This window comes from Symsagittifera roscoffensis, chromosome 2 (assembly GCF_963678635.1).
Source record: "Symsagittifera roscoffensis chromosome 2, txSymRosc1.1, whole genome shotgun sequence".
In the NCBI taxonomy this organism is placed as follows: Eukaryota; Metazoa; Xenacoelomorpha; order Acoela; family Convolutidae; genus Symsagittifera; species Symsagittifera roscoffensis.
This window is the reverse complement of record NC_087063.1, coordinates 85,236,107-85,253,559: the sequence shown is the minus strand read 5'-3', so window position 1 is coordinate 85,253,559 and position 17,453 is coordinate 85,236,107. Positions and strand designations below refer to the sequence as shown.

Sequence of the window (17,453 nt, the reverse complement as noted above, 5' to 3'; positions counted from 1 at the left end):
GTTTAAGTCCGGAGTGGCTCACTCATTGAGTAATTTCAGATAAGGTACACTGTCTGTTCGTCACGCTACCTTATTTTCGGCCGGATAGAATCCTGCAACTTCTTAGTCTAATATCGATCTTAATTTCACTCTTATATCTCCTAGTCTCAAAAGATCTAGTGTATACTGGTATTTGCGAGATAAGATATCAGGAACTGTTCTTGAGAAGAGCAGCTGCTTGATAAGTTAAATTAATTCTGTTCTGGCTGAAACTACAAATAAATTCAGCCTTACAAATTGTTTTAACTGTTAGTTATAGATCATGATTGATTAGTAAGAAGTATTTGATAGAGATATTTTTATCAATAAAATAATTGCATATAAATACTAGTTTTAAACTGGTTCCACCCATCCGGGGTTTAGAAAATTTTTAAGTTTAATGTTTGTTGTTGTGAAGAATGGATGGAGAAGTTTCGTTGTTCTTGGAGTGGATTCTTTTGAAGCAGTGGTTGCGTGAGGAGGAGAAAGGAACAGTTGCTCGTGTTAGGGAGTAGTTGTCTTCGTACAGAAAGAAGGGGTACAGTTGCTAGTTCTTCAAAAGATGTCTCGTTTATCCAGACCGTGTTGAGAGGTCGTATTGAGTGATCGAGTCAAGATTTCAGATTTAAACAATGATGTGTTGATTTCGATAAATTAGAGCGAGACTACGTACATTTTCGACTGTTCATCGAATAGCGAGATAAAATTTGACTTCTCTGTGTGAAGCGCCAAGTGACTAGGACTCATATGTGAGTTCAACAGCTAGTTGGCCGTTGTTCTTCTTCAATGGGTAACTTTGCAACGATGTTGGTTTCATACTTCAAACCTTGTGAGGGTTGTGACTAGGGCAAAAAACCAATAGATTCGCCATTCCAGAGTCGGAATGTCATCGAGTTTTTATCTCTTTGCTGCTCGTTTATTTTGCTTTAAGAAATCTTTTTTTTTGTAAATTTATATCTGCATCTTGTTAGTTAGATCAGTTTTAGTTAGGATTTTTAGTAGTTGTTGTCGAAAAAGCGTTTTATTAGTTCGGCTATTACAAAGAGTCGCTCAGCATAGAGCTACTTATAGCAAAAACTATGGGTCGGGATTTTAGCACATGGTGGACACATGTACTTCCAGCGACGTCGTTCTGGTGGGTGAGGCGAGAGGAATGTGTATTTTTACCGTCTTTTTGAGCAGAGTCCCTTTTGATGTTCAACGTTTTATTCTTTTTTATCAGGTGTTTTTCTTGTTTTTTGTTCTTTGGTTGTCCTTTCATCAAAAACAGATTCTTTGTTTTGCGCTGCTCTTTGGGTATTCAAGTGGTCTTGCTAAAACTTTAAAGCGGATCTCAAAAGAAAAATTTATCCAACTTTACCATGAGACTTTTTCATACATGCGGTTGGTTTTGTGGCTTTAGTAAGCTGCGTTGGTTAGCTTAATTTTTTTTATAGCTCTTTACAACCGGGTTAAGGAACCGTTTTGAAAACGCGTGAAAATTAGTTAAAGTTTTTATCAGTTAGTTTGTGAAACTAGAATCTGATTTGTTAAACAATTCTACGTGGGCGAGCTACTCGATTTTGGTGGAAAGAGTGCGTAAAATGTGGGCAAGTGGCGTTGAGAAATTTGATTTTTTTAAAAAGCAAACTTGAAAAGCTTAAATATTTTACTTCTTCGTCCTTGATATAGTTTATGGAACATAGTTAGATTGAAGGTTGAAAAATTTAAGTAGAGTTTGTTTTTCAATTCTTTTTGTTTCATTTTATTTTTTTAGATGAATTACTGAAGAAGTTTGAAAGGAAAAAATGAAACACAAGTGTAAGAAAGGTGAGTGGTTTTTATTGAGGTTAGTAAGAATATAACTACATACTAATGAAGATTCTGGGTCGGGAAAAAATCCATGGGGAAAGTCAGTTTTGAAAGTTTGTGTTTGTCGGAAGCTATTGAAAGCTTGACAAGCATGCGTATTACATTTTTAGCGCAAAGCAGTGGCCAAAGAATTTCCACGAGTTGTGTAGGAATTAACGAGTTGTGAATTTAGAATAAATGAGCATGAAGCGATGATAAGGATTGCGGGAAGGTAAACTGTGAAGATACTGTCGTCGGATCATCTTATAATAAGTGTAAGTGTGTGTTAATTTCATACATTCATTAGACCAGTTAATATCTCGTTCTTTTGGTGTTAGAAATTAAAAAGTGAGGGCAAAGTGATCGAATTTACTATTAAAATGGTTCGTAAGCTTTTGTGTGCGTTAGTGCGTGGTCGATGATGTGGTCCACTTTTTATTTGTACTATCGAGATGGAAATTATAATCTGATTTAATAAAAAAAAAATTTTTGGTTAATTGTGCGTTGATGTTAGGGTCAGTGTCATATGGTGAATCTTACATAAATCTTACAGCAATTTGACCGCAATTGTTAAAAGGATATCTGTTAGCTTTTTAAGCACTGAATCTATTTAGTGTTTCGTTCAGTCTGGTTTAGTCCTATTTTTATAAATTAGTTAAGGTGAAGTGCGTTGGTAATTTGGTAAATGATAGAGTCACAAAAAATGTTATCATCGAGAATCTTTCTTAGGGGTATTTTTAATGGTTAGTAAAGTGATAGTAGGAAATCCATGAAAGTGTGGGGAGTAGGGAATGTTCATCTACATATTGTGCTCGTTGAGTTGTGTTTTCTCCGTTGTAGTAGGTATATTGGGGAAAAAAGGAAGGTAAAGAATTGAAAATTTAGTTGCATTAGATTGATGTAGGTGGTGGGAATAAAGTCGGGATGATTGTGAGCGGCTAATGAAAAACTGTGGGTTAGCGTTAGGGTAATTTCGTTTCATGACAATTCTGTGTGCATGCGTTGTGGCAATGAGGACAGAGGGGAGTTATTTGTATTATGACTATGTTGCTGGTGAGTACTAAATTCATCTAGATCATGTTCTAATTGGTCGTCTTTGATTGGACTGGGTGCATCGGGTGCATTACTTGAGAAAGGTAAAAGAATAAGGGTAGCGTTAGAGTGCGAGGAAGAACAAAGAGAGGGTTCAAAAAAACAGGGGTAGCTGGAGTTATGGGTTGAAAGGGTGGTTTGGAAAAATAAGTGGGTCTGGGTTCAGAGTCGAGGAATTCATAGGGAGTTTCAAAGTCGAAGTTACTAAAACTATATATGGTATTACAATTTGAATGATTTGTGTCATCTGAGTCCTTGCGTGGTAGTTTAGAAAAATAAAGGGGAAGAGGTGAGGCCTGAGACTGTAATGAGGGAATTGTGGCGTTGGGTATTGGATGGATAGGAACGGGAACGGTTGAAGGCGGCTAATCGAGGGCTAAAAAGATGATTGTTTTGAGATCAAAAATTTGAGGTTTGCGGTTGTTCAACACTTGTTCACGTGTCGTCAGCAGTGGGTTGATTGAGTGTTTTATGAGACTTGGGGCTTCGTTGTAAGTTATTAGAATGAACTATTCGTTCATTGGACAAAAGTGTAATTCTATAACTTTGTGGGACTGAGAGAGGATGGTTATTTTTTAAACTGTGTAAATCTGATGGTGCTGAAGGTGTCGTATTTGTAATGTAGATAACATTTTATAATACTCACTAGTTTGTGCGTCAATACTAGAGTTTGTGCGTCAAGAATTTGTGTGTTTTGTTAATAGAGGTTGAACATTTTTCAAAAATTGCTGCAAATAAAATGCGTGCTACGCTCAGCTTGTCTAATGACTTCTGTGTGTTTTGCGTTTGTATTATAGTTTCCTTTCAATAGTGAGAAGAGGAAACCTATGAAAGCAAGCATTGCGTATAATATAGTCAGTCTATCGTTCTAAGATGTACTACGGCCACTACAAATGCTGGGAGTTCGTTTTTTATATTTAGTATTCTAAAAATATTAATTAGTGAAATATTTTTGGCCGATATTTTTCTCCATTCAGGTAGTTAGAGTGTTTAATGTCTTTAAAACACCATTGTAGTCTTGTCGGTAGATGTCTGAAAAAACCTGCTTTTTCTGCAAGTTTTCGTAGAGTTTGATCAATTGATTGTCACTGGAGTGTATCCATTTTAGTGAGAAGTTCTCGAATGTGATGTTGTATAACTAATTTGAAGTAACAACTTATTAATTGTTGGTCTAAGTTTGGGTTACGAGCAATTACGCGTATGCTTTTAGGCGAGAGTTTCTTTAAAGGTGGCATTAAGGTAGGATATGGAGTTAAAAGATAATATATATCTTTGTTTGGGTTAAGCTGTACTACATTGTGGCTATTTTCAGAACCAAATGGGACAGTTGTAACCCAACAAAAAGTTGAGCGTGATAGGGTGCCTAAAAATATTTGTTATATAACATATAGGTATGCGTGTTGAAAGCATCTTTTGTCATAAAAAGCATAAAGTGGTGAAAGCTTTTTAGTGCAAGTGTAAAACCAAAGGATGTTTGCTTCCCAATTGAGGAAGTTAGAGCGGTCGCTTGAAAAGAGATATCCTGCGTAAGGTATTTTTAGTACTGCAAAAGCGAAAGATTACATCCTTTATGTAAATAAGAACGAACACAAATAGTACAGTGTTTCTAATTCGGAAAGTGACTTTTCTTGAAAAATTCTGGCAATTGTATAATCTAATTTCATATCGAGGTGATTTTTCTAGCAATCTGAGCAAAAATGTGTATTAGTCACTAGTGACAGTTCTTGTAACCTGGTACTTTCTTGGTTTCCTAACCGAACTTTTCCTCCAATGTTTCCATTATAATTTTAGAAGGTTACAGGGATGTAAGGTTTTTTGTCTTCTCTAGTTCCATTTTGGTCGGACATGTTAAGAAATAACTTGCCTGATTTCCTGTCGAAACCTTCTGCGTATTCGACAAGAGTTTCTGACTATTGTGTTCAAAAAGTGGTTTGGCGTATTTCCATGAAACTTCAGTTTCAGGGTAAACGTAATAAATTAAAAACGTAATAATTTATTTTCTATTCCACGTACAATTTACTTTGATTTGGGTTTGATCTTCTTCGATCAGGGTTCATTTTATCAAATTTACGGGTATATTAAGTCTTTTTTGTAAAGTTTTTCATTCGTGCCAAAAACTTAGCGACTTGAAATGTGGTATATGTGTCTTTTGTGAACCAAACTTTGATTGCCTGCGTTTGTGAAGTGAGATTGCAATGTCCTTGGTAATTTTCACGAAATCCATGTTAATCAAGATAAGCGAATGCCTTGATTTAACATAGTATCGTTTTTTAAATCTCGGTTAATTGTAACTTTTCTAGGTAAATTTTCTAATAGAAAAACCATATTTCTTGTTAGCTCGAGTTTTTTGTGTCTGCTTTGAAAATTGACGGGTTTTTTATTCCAATACGAGGTGTTTATTTTTTATCAAGTAAACCATAGTTCAAACATCCGTGTACGCCATGATAAGGGAATGTATCGTCTAATTGGATATTGGTGCTGTTCAAAAATTTGAAATGTTACTAAGTTACAATTTTCGTTTTTTTTGTTAATTTTTTAAGTGATTGAGTTCGTTCTTCCGGTTTGAGATATAAAAGTCTTACTATGTAATTTTTATTTAAAATATTCATGATCATGTCTATTTTTGTTTCCACGTGAAAGTTATGAACAATGTACTTTCTTTACAGAGAATTTTCCTGTGAATTTATAACCTTATAGAGCTGTGGCTCGGGCTATGGAATAAAGTGTAGCGACTACCATTCCTGATTCAATATCTTGTGATTCAGATTCACACTCTGTGACCTGGTTAATTGCGTAGTTATGGGGTGTTTTTTCTTGGTGATCTTCTCAATCGTAGTGTGAAGCAATGAGATCTTGTCGTCCTTTCTGTGGGGGAAGAGTTTTTGTGATTTGTGGATGCATGGTGAAGTGAAAAAGAAAGGTTTTTGTTTAAAAAACGATGAAAAGATACATATGTACAACAGTCTTGAAAAGGGATTTTAAATTGTTATATTATAATCTATGGTCTGTTTTGTATATCTATCGTATTTATATACAATTTCTGTTGATTTAATTGGTGGGGATAACGATGTCTGGTGGTGACAATGCTAATGGATGACTTACCAAATTGTTTAATTTTACCGTTCTTTCAAAATTAAGAGATAAATTTAGTTGTGAAAGTTTTTCGACTTCTTCGAGGTTCGTGAATCTCCTTGCGAATACCGTTTTTGCATTGTAGCCTGTTTGAAGCCCCATTATGGAGTCGATTTCTATCGAGATATTGGCCAAAACGTGGAGGGCGTGCTACACAAGAGTTCCAATATAAGCGTAAAAGTATGATTCTACCTTTCAGTTCACGGTATCTGTCTTCCAAATGACTTGGAAAGTTATGAGAAAATGTAGCTGATGGTGTTTGACCGGTGATTGAGTGGAAGGGCTAATGTTTCTGGTACTGATAAGGAAATATCTGAAAACACTTCTATTGGATCATTTTTACAAGATAGGATTTGCCTTGAGAAAATGTTTCTGTCATGCAATGTGGAAATTTTTGTGATGAAATGGGGGGATTAAAGGGTTCGATTTACACGACTTTGTTCAGAAGTAGGCGTTGAACCTAAATATTCTGCCGGAATATTTGCGGTAATTTGTTGGCAAGGGATTTGAAGTGATGTAGGGGTGCTTTGTATTGTAGTACAGTAAATGTCTAGAGGGGTCGATGATGGTGATGAGGGTCATTAAATTGAACTCTTGTGTCGGGTGTGAACAATTTTTCTGTCTATTATAAATTATAAATGTTAAATTTTTGGTTTTGGCTTAAAGGTCCTGTACTGCTGAGATCCTGTTAAAGTGAAGGGTAAATATTGTATGTTGGCTCGTATTGTGGTTCACTTAGGGGTGCTTGACAAATGGCTGCTATCAATGGTTCTGAAAATGATGCGTGTCTTTCTTCAAAGGTGTAGGAGTTTTCTACATATGAGATACAAGCTTTCGATTGGGGTTGGTTTGTTTGACTGAAAAAAGGTGCTATTGCGGGTCTTAGGATGAGTTGTTTGGTCGGGAATCCTTAATAGGGTTTGGATTAGCAAATTTGAAATTTTATGTTTTTATTTTTTTTTTTACTTAAGTCTGTGTTCTTTATAATATTCTTCAGCAAGAGTAATAATGAAAATTGTTGCTAGTACAAAAGCAAATGATCGCTTTCTTTTTTTAGGTATGGAATATCAAAATCAGAGAATCTAGTGAGGTGAGAAAAATTACGAAAAGAAAAAATGTCTTTTCTACTTAGTAAGCTTCGTATCAATTAAGAAATTGTTTAGTATCGTAGCTGATTAGGTAGTCAATGGTTTTAAAGAGTGAAATATAGGTCTAGATGAGGGAATAGCAAATTATAAATTGGGTACTAAGCATTAGATTAGAAAAAAGAATATAATGATTTCTAATAAAAAATTGGTAATGAAAAAATACAAAATTGAAAAAGTGTTGAAAAGATTGAAAAAAAAGTTTGAGATGATATTTTTTTGATTATGTTTAAGTGAGTTGGGAAGAATTTTTCTAAATGTGGTTTGGTCTGTCGAATCATGTTTTTTTTCCAGAGTGGAAAACGAGTAGAAATTGATGTTTCATTGGTTTTAGACAAGGGGGTTGGGTATGAAGAAATTTTGATGAAAGGAAGTCTGGTTGTTAAGGTATTAGTTTTTTAATTCTTGTTTTTCTTTATGGAATGATCAGGGGTTTTTGTGAAGTAGAGTATCCTTAGACTAAGTGATCAGGTTGAATTATGTCCTTAGGCTAATTAAGTAATTTTCTTTTGGTGACTTTCCGGGTACAAGTTGAGGCAACATTGTTGATTTTTGTATTCATTGATAAAAAAAAATTTCAAGATTTTTACTCAAATTTTCAAATATGGGGCAGTGCTTGATTTTGATTTGGAGGTCAATGAGTTAAAGTTATAGATTTTCCTCAAGTTGGTGATATATTGGCTTATAATAGCGGTGGCGTTTAAATAGGAATCATGTCTGATTGAATGACTTTTTAGTGAGTATCTAATACTCTGATGTTGTCAACTAATCAGAGCGTTGTGGGAATTCTACTTAACTTATTATTTTAGATTTTGGAATAAAAACCTTATAATCTTTTTCCGGCTGACTTCTAAGTCGACATGATTTGCAGTGTTGTGATTTTTTAAATTTAGGTAAAGTAATGTTTTCTGTTTTTGCGAATAATTCTTTGTTTTTGTTTTTGAATCTGTTTTGGAGGTTTTTCAGAATTTTCATTCGGAATTATTTAAGCAGATGATTGTGCTAAATAAATGATGTTTGTTGATGCATTTTGAGCCTTAGTTTTCTTTGTTTTATCAACAATGAATGAGTAGTCCTGTAAAGGAGTACAATTGTGTTAGTTCATGGAGGGCGTACTTTTCGAATATTTTGGTAAAAGACTGTTTCTATGCTGTATTTTTTTTGTGAAAGCCTATTGATTCATATGTCATGACTGAAGGTTTTTCTATAATTTGCTTTGGTCCTTTTTGAAGAAATTATAAATTTTTTGAGATTCCTTTTCGAATTGTAAAGTTAAGAATCAAAACAATTGTTCCTATTTTTAGGTTTGATGCTGGGGTTAAGAGTGAACTCATCTAAGATTGAAAGTTTTGTCTTTGGAATAAATTGTTTGCTATTTTTTGAGAAATTTCTTTGTGGTTTTTATCTCTGTTCAGAATCCATCTTTTTGTGTGGGTTTTAAAGGCTAATTTTAAAATTTGCGGAGAGTGAAAATGATCTTCGTCATGAGTGTAAAGTAGTCAGCTATAAGAAAAATGAATCTTTCGTTGCTTGACATTAAACTTGTGCGTTTTTTGATAAATTTGCTATGAACGTTAAAGTTTCTCGTTGTTTTTGGCAAAAAACCACTTCATATGGTGATAGTCCAGATGTTGTTGTAATCTGATAATAAGATGGTAACTGGAATATTTTAATATCTGACCATTCGGTGTATTTTTGATCCTTTCCGTTTTTTATACATCAAAGGTATTCTTGTAGGGAGCAGTTCTTGCATTCGACTAATCCGTTTGTCCATGGGGCATAGATGTTCTAGGTTTATGTTTAATATTTTAAAGATGATGTTGGGTAATTATTTCATTGTTCATGAATTGTATTCCCTTGTCTGTCTTAAAGTTTTCAGATAGTTCAAGTTTGCTATCTAGTGTTCGTAAAGTGTTGTGTATGCATAGTAAGCGATACATTAAGTACAGGGTTGAGTGCTACATAATGCATAAATGCATCTACTATTAATATTATATAGGAATTTCCTTCTGAGGAGGGGATATACGTCCTTTTGTATCAAACAGGATTCTATGGTTAAAATATTAACTTTGTCCTTTTAAATCTTATTTTTCTGCCATTCGCCTTTAATAGAGAACAGGTTTTCTTAACTGGCATTTAATACAGTCATTGGAAAGTACTTTGATCCAAAGTGGTGCGTTTGGAAAAACAATTTTTGCGTGAACTTAGAATAAGTCTTATCTGATCCTACATGTCCTTTTGTATTCAACAAAAATGATATAACAAATGCTTTATATTAGATTAATTGATCAACAGGGTACTTTTTTTCTAGTTAATGATATTTCAAGAAGTCAGTGTTTTGATTTATTGTCGTATTGTTAAATTTTTGGAAGTACCGGAGTAAGCTTTTAATTCCTAAAATTGTGATATCGGCCTTAATGGGTTTTGTTTTACATTTGTGCCAAGATTTCAGTTTTCTGATAACCGGATCAAGAGTTTGTTTTTTCTGTAATACTTGAAGTGTGAATGATTCTGTGTCGGGGAAAAATTATTTTGAATTCCGTTCTTTGATAGAGGTATTTATCCAGGGGGTCGTCTTGTAAATCAAAGATTTTGTTGATTGTGTATTTTAGACTTGATTTGGGAGGGCCTAACAAACTTTATATGTCGTTAGGCCTTCTTTTTCTATTGAGGGGAATGAATTGTTTCGTAGTGGTTTTTGTCGATGGGATTTCAGTTGTGTTTTATGTTTTATTCATGATTAAAATGGTATAGGTTTAAATGTATCCTTACCTAATAAATCTACTTCGTAGTGATTGTTTTGGCAATCTAGATTTAGTGAAAATTGTTCTAAGGTATTTATCTGATTGTTATCGCAGTCAATTCTTACAGCTTATCTACTTTATAAGCGTGGTGATATTTCGTCTTTTGCGAGAAACTTTTTTTCTTTTGGGTTAATTCTACAGTTGTTTTTCGTGTAAATATTTCAGGTGGTGTGTTTTGGCTCAGTGTGCCTGGTAAAGCAATGTTTTGCTTACTGTTCGAACGATATGTAGGTTTTGAAGTTTTATTAAAATAAGTTGAAATCTATATAATCTATTGTTAGGATTAGATTTCTGTGTAAGTAGAACAATTATTGGTTTTTGATCTGTGAATAAAACTGTTAGATGTTTTGATCCAAGGTGTAAGAATTCATTCTGTTAATGTAAATATGATGGCTGCGCATTCTTTCATAAGTTTGGAGAATCGGAGTTCTTGTTGTCTGAAAAGTCTTCAGTTTGTTGATATAAGATTGATTTATTAAAGCCTTGATAAGATTGTTAAAGTGTTAAAGTGCTGCCCCGATTCCAAAAGTAGTAGAGTAGTTGTGTTTAAAATGAGTCAGTAGTTGTGTTTAAAATTTGTTCCGTTAGAAGGGTTTTTTTTCGTTGAAGCGTTTTTAATGTTCTGAGATCCATTAAAATTTATTTTGTTGTCTAAGAATGTTGGAGAATGGTCTGAGATTTTGTTGCATTTCAAAGACACTTTTACTTAAAAAGTTTAGCAATATCTCTTGTTGTTTTTGTGATTGTATGAAAACATTGTCCAAATATGTAATGATTTTTTTCTTAAATTTATTAGTCTATTAATTTCGTATTGTTGATTTTCAATAGTAAAAAGTGTAAATCGACGTGATTTTTTGTCTAATGACATTTAATTATATACAGTATTCATCACTGTGATGGTATAATAGTGTACATTTAATTTTGTAAGCACTACATGTATTGGTTCTATGGGTCAAGTGCACTTTCATTCATCAATTAAAGAGTATGAATTTCCTGCATCTAGAATGATTTTAGATGATTTTTCTTCGGCAAGATTATTAACTGGAATTCCTTTGGATTGTTGTTCTCTGTTTACTGGTGATTTAAGTTCATATTGTTCAAGAATGTCAAGAAGCCAGTTCGCTTTGTCTTGCAAGTGTGTTGGAACTTTACTTGCGCGTTTTTTCTTGGAAACTGCGTTGAGTTTAAGCGGAAGGTGTAGTGGCGAAAAGATTTTTCCAACATCAAGTTATGCTGTGGCATAAACTATGGGATGTTTTAAAAATAGGTCTGAAATTGTTCAAGGTCTTGCTGATTATATTGAGAATGTTAAAATTTAAACATTTACCAACATTTTTATTGTTTATTTGCATATTTTGAGATTTGGAAGGTCCGTTTCAAATAGGTGGTTTTTATGAAATAATCTGTGTTTCTTTTTGAATCATTTGTAATATTTTGATGTTTTAAAAGGATATTTCTTTATTGAAGATTGTTGATTGACAGGATGTCTAATAATTGTAGAATAATATTTAAACTGTATGCTCTTACTTGTGTAGAATGAAATATGGCATTCGTTTCGCAAAACCCTAACAGCTCAAAAGGAAGTGTAATTTTGTGTGGTGAATTGTTATATAGGTGTAATGCTATCGTATCTGTGTTTGTAATTTTATTTCATTTTATCGATGAAATCGTTACCCTATAAAATTTATGATTTGGTTTGATTTCGAGTTCAGAGGTAAATAATTTCTGTGCGTTCTGATCATTGTTATAATGATGAACTTGGTTGATGGAAAAATCATATCCATTTCCTGTTAGTGGTTTTAAATATTTTTTTGTTGATTATTAATTAGATAAAATTTACAAAAAATGGGGTTGTTTTTTTACTTGTTGAAAAAATGGTAGGGACGTAATATTGAGCTGTGTTTAATTGTCTTTAATCTGAAGTTTGCTTTCTAGAACGTTTGTGGTTGGGATATGTTTTGTAATGAACGGTATTCCACATATAAATGTTCAATATCTGTTATATGGAATATTTGTTTGAAGATTGAAAGTTTATTTTGTTCCATTGTTCAAAAACGTATAAGTGATAGTGAAACTTTCCATAGATTGAGATACTTGTGCCTTGTGCAATAGCTAATTTAAAGAAAATTTTGGATAGTAAAAATTTTGTATGTAGATTCTGAATTTTCTTCACTTTAAAAACGTTAAAAATATTTGATTCTTCGCCGGAATCGATTAAAATTTTTTTTCAAGATCTTATGATTGAAAGCTTTTTTTGAGTTTCATTTTTTTTTCTTTAGGCGTTGATACTTTTTCGTTGTATTCTGGTATATATTAGTCATACTTGAATTGTTTTCAGTTATACGAGGAAAGTAATTTGAATTTTCTTAGTTGTTTCTTGGCTCTGGAGGTTCTGAATGAAAATAAAATTCTAGTAATATTTGAATTCAATTGATGTTTCGTATTCAAGTTCTAATATAAGCATGTAAATAACTATTGTGTTTTCTGTTTCACTTTTGTCATCTGTGCTTTCACAGTGTATATGGTTTAGTTGCAATTCTGAAGTTTCTGAATTGTCAAAACCTGGAGGGCCTGGGCTTGTTTCATTTGTGGATTGTACTTGGTTGATTCGTCTTTGATGTATTGATGCACTATTTCTGTGGTTTACCTTTTGTTGATTTGAACATTGAGAGTTATTTCGATATAGTGACTGGAAATAATTTCTTAATCTGTTTCGATAGTTGTTGCTTCTAAATCTAGAATTATCATAAAACCTATGATTATAATCAATATTGTACTGGTAATTAGAATAGTTGTAGTTGTGTATTCTATTATTGGGGTAGTTCCGATTGCGATTATTTGAATAACTTCGATTGCGTTTGTTTGAAGAATATCTTGAGTGGTCATTGGAAGAGTTCTTTTTATGAGGGTTTAAATATGAGCGGCTTCTGTTCTAGTCTGAGCAATTAGTTCTAATTTGGGTTTTTCGTCGATCTGGCGATCTTCCGCGAAATTTTTTTAGAATAAGGGGATTGTGACTTGTTATTATTATAGCTCTTTGGAAGTAATTTTCCTGAGCAATTGATAAACTGAACGCTTTTGTTTGGTAAAATCTGACCTGTTTTCATATATTGATGAAAATATATGTTTGATTCTTTGTATTTTGGTTGTTTATTTGAAAACTTTTGTTGTTTTTGGCTGCATTCAGCAATGCTATGTCCATATCTGCGGCAATAGTTACACCATTTTTGAATGATCGTTTAACTTTAAAATTCGAGCTTTGGATGTTGAGGATTTGAGTAATTTTTTTGGTAATTCCTTGTCAGATTCTTGAATATTGTTAATATATGAAGTTTTGTGTTTGAACATTACTTACGTATTGTAGCTTTCAATTTCCCGTTTTTTCTGGTTTCATTGTGGTTTCAGCTTGTTCTAATTTGTCTACAAGTACTCGGAAATCTATATCGGGTTCTCGGATTGATGGTGGATGTGAGATTCTCTTTTTCATTACAATTTTTCGTAATTGTGTTGTTAAAGTAATCATTAAAATTTTTGTCATTTTCATGTTTTTGTAATCATATGTAATGAGAGAATCTTTTTTCCGTACTAGAGTTTTGTTTCTTACTGCGAGTTTGTTTTTTGTTTTATTGGAAGTCTTCGAGTTTCGTGGCGTAAAAATCTTTGCTGTTGCTTGTTTCGTTCAGAGTTGAACATTTTTGAAAATTCCTGGGTAAATCTTTTCCAGCCGGTTTCAATTTCTATGGGTAATAGTGAAAACCATTTTCACGCTGCGCCGTTGAGTGTGCGTTGTATCAGTGCTGTGCGTCTGTGAATCAAATTTTGATGTAGAGGTGTATTTATAGTTTCTGGGCCCATGTTCAAGATTAAGTTGGCTGTAAAAGCATTTGTGTAGTCTTCAAGTAGTCAGGATGTGTTCCTGAAAACACCATGAGTGGTTTGTTTAGTTTTATGGATGATCCACCCATAAAGTATCATTTCATTGTAAGTTGGAGTGATTCCAAGTTTATTAGTTGAATTTTTACGACTTCATGTTGTAAAAAGTAAGGTAAGGGAATTTCGTTTCTCCTTGATTCGGGTTGGTAACTTTGGGTTTTTCTAGACTGTTGCGTTTTCTTCAAATATTAGGTGCCAATTTTTTTCGTTTTGTTCGAGGCTGTTGTTGAATATTTTTTTGAGGCTGTTGTTGCATTTGACTTGGTTTTTGAGAACTTATGTAAGGTTCGAAAATATCTGATTGAAAATAACATCTGGTTGATCTATTTTATTTCAGTTTTTTTTTGTTGATTCGTATGACTTTGTTGTGTGGCTTGATGAAAATTATCTTCATCTTCAGAATGTTGTGGTTAGTTTCCTATGAATTGCTTGTTAGTTGGGTTTTTTGTTTTTGAAAAACGTAAAATTTTCAGTTTTGTTGGTCTGAGGTTTCCGTTTATCGATAAAATTTACAGGTTGAGGTATTGGTTTCGTTACCGGTTTAGTGTAATTGTGATCCTATGATTGATTTTTGTCGCATAGAGTGCTCTTGCAATTTGACTTCTTAAAATAATGATAGCGAAAAATCGTAATTATGATTTGCAAAGTTATTTTCAATTGAGTGTATTTCCAACTGTTATTTCCGATTGAGAGTCTTTGTTTGTTAGTTCGTAGTTTTTATTTATCGGTCTGATTGTTTAGTAATCCATAAGTGAATGTTGATTGTAATGTTGTTGGTGGAAATGATTATTATTTTTACAATGTGGTGTTGTAAGTGTTGTATGAATAGAAGTTCTTTGTTGTGTTCTTATAGGTAATGTTTCAACTATTTCTCCGTTTATGAAGTGTGATGGAGTTTGAATATCTTGTTGTATAAGGTTTCTATTATCGTTGAGGGTTTCTTGTATACTGTTGAACGTTGAATTTAAACTATTGTTACTTGTCCTATGAGTAAATATTGCGTTATAAATTAAGGGTTTAGTGTTAGTTGTGAGTGGAGTTATTCTTAAAAAAACTCTTTGTACGGAAATAGTTGCAATTTGATGCGTTTAAAAATCCTTTGAGATGTTAAAAAACAATACATGAGATCATTCAGGGTACCATAATTAATCTGTTTTTTTTTCTGCTAAATTTGTTTCATCGTTTGTCTGTGGTCCGAAATTTATTGTTGGCTTGCAAAAATAAGTGTACTATGTGTTGAAAACAATTATAATGAGACAAGCTAGTGTTTTTTGTAGATATTTTTTAACTATTTGTGATCGGTGAGTGTTCTACGAATAAACTCTAGGAATTGTGAAAAAAAGTTAGTTTCGCGACTTGCTATTGCGTGTCGAGATAAATGCGGTTGTGATACTCAAAAAGTTAGTTTCGCGTCTTGCTATTGCGTGTCGAGATAATTGCGGCAGTGATACTTAAAATGTTTCATTTGTTTCTAATTTTGAAAAACTTCAGAAGGTTGTGGTTAGTTTCCTATGAAATGCTTGTTAGTTGGGTTTTCTGATTTGAAAAATGGGAAATTTTCAGTTCTGTTGGTCTAAGGTTTCCTTTTATCGGTTAAAAAACATTACATGGATCATTCAGGGTACCATAAACAATCTGTTTTGTCTGCTAATTTTGTTTCATCGTTTGTTTGTGGTCCGAACTTTTTTTTGGGCTTGCAAAAATAGGTGTAATATGTGTTGAAAACAATCTATAATGAACCAAGCTAGAAATTTTTGTAGATCATTCCTAACTATTTATGATCGGCGAGTGTTTTACGAATGAAGTCTAGGAATTGTGAAAAAATTATTAGTTTCGCTTCTTACTAATGCGTGTCGAGATAATTGCGGCCGTGATACTTGAATTGTTTCATTTATTTCTAATTTTGAGACATAACTATTAATGATGGCAAAGACATCTTTTGGGAAAACTAAGTTTACTCTTTATGAGTTTTGATATTGAATACTTTTATTATATTCCGTAAAAAATTTTGTGAAATCAAACTCTATGTCATTTGTTTGTATTCGGTGTGGTGGTTGATTTGATGATTGCGGTGATAGAATTTCAATCGTATATAAGCCATAATGTGAAGTCATATTACTGATACCTGGCAGGTAGTGGTCAAGTGTATTTTTTAGTTTTTCTTTGATTCTTGTTTATATGGATTATTTCCTTTTTCAAATGAATTTAGGATTTGATTGTGGCAAAGCTGTACTTGTCCTCTAGCGGGATCGCTTTGTGGATTAATGACAAAGAGAACGATAGAATCATCGTCGAAATTAAAATCGTTTTGAATAATTTTTCGTGCGGAATTACGGTTAGGGTGTAACTTTCAATATGTCTTACTCTTTAATTGATTCCAATTGTAAAGTCTTACTGGTTTGCGAAGATATGAACTTTTTATTCTGCGTTTACCTTATATAGATGATGCTGTTGTGGATTATCATTCCGAAAAATGTTTTTGATTTTCTACTGGTTTAATTTTGTTGTGCTTTGGATCTCAAAGGATTTGAATTTCTTGTATTTTTACTGAGTCAGATTCCGAAACTGCGCTTCGTGTTCTGGAAAATTTTTGCTTAAGGATATGTTTTCGTTTTGTAAAGATTGTGCTTTCTTTTTGTTTGTTTTTTTTTCGTTCTGATGTATCCTATTTTTTGTTTATGCGGTAGAATTACAAGACTATTTCTTTCTTCCTGAACTAGACAATTATGAAGAATGATTGTTTGTTTTTCCCTAGATTATCTCTTAACAGATGTGTTAGAATGATGGTAATAAAATCCAAGGTTAGATTTTTTATGTACTAAACTGCTAGTCATTTCATTTATTGTGAATTTATTTTAATCCCGGAGGATGGGTTGTTTAACATATTTGGATTGGAACAGGAGTTTATCAGTCATTAGATTGATTTGATGATTTCTCGAGTGATGAAGTTCTATAAGAAATTTATTCTTACTTAGGGTGTGATTTGTGATCAAGGGTTAGAGAATAAGAAATCAATCCACAAGGTGCAAGTATAATTATAACACGATCAGAACGTTAGATACTAATTTATGTCTTACCAGTTTTAAAATATGATTTAGCCTGGGTCAATTAAAAGGAGAGGTTGAAGTGAAGGATGAGTAATTGAAATTCTTCATTGTTTTTCTTTATTATAATGGAAAGTTATTTGAAAAAATTTCAGTAAGTCTTGATCGTTTAAAAAGGTTGAAGAGTGAATCGACCTTTGACGTTGTTAGACACTTGTATTAAGAGGTGGGGAGCATAAAATTGTTTGAACTGATCCAAGGAAAGCCTTGATGATCAAGTGTTTCAAAATGATTTTTGAAAAAATTAAATTGAAAACTGAAGGTTTAAGGATAGCTTTAATGATCTGGTTGAAAGAAAAATTAAGTTGTTTTAAAACAAGGATAGGCCTTGGCAAGATTTAAAATAAATGTTAAAGTTCGAGAAAAAGTTAAATTTTTCAGAAAACGTTTGTTTA

At 32.8% G+C, this 17,453-nt stretch overlaps 2 protein-coding genes across 3 annotated transcripts in view; both read right to left on the bottom strand.

Moving 5' to 3' along the window:
* LOC134840728 (uncharacterized) overlaps positions 1–17,453 on the bottom strand; it is a 486,809-nt gene that overhangs the window by 407,396 nt on the left and 61,960 nt on the right. The gene's annotated exons all lie outside the window — the stretch shown is intronic.
* The window catches only part of LOC134839538 (synaptic vesicle 2-related protein-like), an 89,973-nt gene that overhangs the window by 47,887 nt on the left and 24,633 nt on the right, over positions 1–17,453 (bottom strand). The window lies entirely within an intron of this gene.